This window comes from Cicer arietinum, chromosome 3 (assembly GCF_000331145.2).
Source record: "Cicer arietinum cultivar CDC Frontier isolate Library 1 chromosome 3, Cicar.CDCFrontier_v2.0, whole genome shotgun sequence".
NCBI classification, from domain to species: domain Eukaryota; kingdom Viridiplantae; phylum Streptophyta; class Magnoliopsida; order Fabales; family Fabaceae; genus Cicer; species Cicer arietinum.
The window spans coordinates 11,302,042-11,304,856 of record NC_021162.2 but is presented as its reverse complement, the minus strand read 5'-3'; positions in this window follow the sequence as shown (position 1 = coordinate 11,304,856).

Here is a 2,815-nt window from a genome sequence, read left to right as displayed (position 1 = left end):
TAATACAGAGTTGTCAAATAAATATGTAATTATTATTTTATTTGATAATTCTATTTTATTATATATTATTATTATCTTCATTTTAAGGTTTGACTGCATAACGAAGATAGTAATATCATTTAATAAAATAGAGTTGTCAAATAAATATGTAATTACATATTTATTTGACAACTCTATTTTGTTATATATTGTCATAAACTTTGTTTTATAGTTTTAGTTCGTAACGAAGATGATAATAACATGTAATAAAATAGAGTTGTCAAATAAATATATAATTATTTGTTTATTTGACAACTCAATTTTGTTCTATATTATTATTATAACCGTTTTATAGTTCTACGTCATAACTAAGATAATAATAACATATAATAAAATAGAGTTGTCAAACAAATAAGTTATAACGAAATAAATAATAATATATAACAAAATACAGTTGTCAAATAAAGTAATAATTACATTTTTATTTGACAACTCAATTTTTTTATATGTTTTTATTATTTTCGTTTTGTAATTGTATAAAATAACGAAAATAATAATAACATATAACAAAATCAAGTTGTAAGTTAAATACAAAACAAATGTAATAATAATAAATAACAAAATAGTGTTGTCAAATAAACATCTAAGTATTACATTATTTGACAACTCTATTTTATTAAATTTTATTATTATCTTCATTTTATGATTTTATTTCAAACGAAGACAATACTAACATATAATAAAACAGTGTTGTCAAATAAAATAATAATTACTTATTTATTTTACAACTCAATTTTGTTATATGTTATTATTATCTTCGTTATGAAGTAAAACTATAAATTGAAGATAATAATGACATATAATAAAATAGAGTTGTCAAATAAAGTAATAAGTACATATTTATTTGATAAACTCAATTTTATTATATGTTATTATTATATTCGTTATGTAGTAAAACAATAAAACGAAGATAATAATAACATAATAAAATAGTGTTTTCAAATAAAGTAATAACTACTTATTTATTAGACAACTCTATTTTATTAAATATTATTATTATTATCTTCGTTTTGTAGCTGTACTCAATAACGAAGATAATAAAAACATATAATAAAATAAAATTGTCAAATAAATTAATAATTTTATATTTTTTTGAAAACTCAATTTTGTTATATTTTATTATTATCTTAGTTATTAAGTATAACTACAAAACGAAGATAATAATAACATATAATAAAATTGAGTTTATCAAATAAATATGTACTTATTACTTTATTTGACAACTCTATTTTATTATATGTTATTACTATCTTCGTTATTAAGTACAATTAAAAAATGAAATTAACAATAATATTTAATAAAATAGAGTTGTCTAATAAACATGTAATTTTTACTTTACTTGACAATACTATTTTATTATATGTTATTATTATATTCGTTATGTAGTAAAACAATAAAACGAAGATAATAATAACATTTAATAAAATAGAGTTTTCAAATAAAGTAACATTGACAACACTATTTTATTAAATGTTATTATTATATTCATTTTATAGTTGTACTTAATAACGAAAATTGTAATAACATATAACACAATTGAACTATTAAATAAATATGTAATTATTACTTTATTTGACAACTCTATTTTATTATATGTTATTATTATCTTCATAATATAGGTATACTACATGACGAAGATAATAATAACATATAATTAAATAAAGTTTTCAAATAATGTTCTAATTACATATTTATTTGATAAACACAATTTTATTATATGTTATTATTATCTTTGTTATGTAGTAAAACAATAAAACGAAGATAATAATAACATATAACACAATTGAACTATTAAATAAATATGTAATTAGAACATTATTTGAAAACTTTATTTAATTATATGTTATTATTATCTTTGTTATGTAGTAAAACAATAAAACGAAGATAATAATAACATATAATTAAATAAAGTTTTCAAATAATGTTCTAATTACATATTTATTTAATAGTTCAATTGTGTTATATGTTATTATTATCTTTGTTATTATGTACAACTACAAAAAGAAGATAATATTATTATTTAACAAATAAGATTAGAATAACATATAATAAAATATTATTTTCAAACAAAGTAATAATTACATCTTTATTTGACAACTATATTTCATTATATGTTATTATTATTATCGTTTTCTAGTAATATTTTGCAACGAAGATAACCCTATATACTATAACCCAAACCTCAAACCTTAAACCTTAAACCTTAAATCCTAAACCTTAAACCCTAAACCCTAAACACTAAACCCAAAATCCCGAATTTTAAACTCTAAACTTTAATCCCTAAACGTGATTTCTTAAACCCTAAACACCCTAAAACATTAAACCCTAATAAAATTAAGACGTAATTATTACTTTATTTGTCATCTCTATTTTTTTTTATATGTTATTATTATATATTTGTTATCAAGTAAGACAATAAAACAAAGATAATAATAACATACATTAAATTAGAGTTTTCGAATAAACTAATAATTACATATTTATTTGACAACTCTATTTTATTATTTGTTACGAATTTTAGTCCATTTTTGTCGGGTGGTAAGAAAATCACCTAAAAAGTCTAGAAGAAAATGAGGAGCGGGAGAGACGTTTAGCATACTTCTCCTAAATTTATAATTGTGTTTCGGGTTCGATTTCAAACACTAGCCATCGTCTGGTCAAAAAATACAAATTTTAGTCCATTTTAGTCAGGTGGTACGAAAATAGCCCGAAAAGTCCAGATGAAATCGAGGACTAGTAGCCCTTAAAGCATTTTTCTCCTAAATTGGTAAATGTG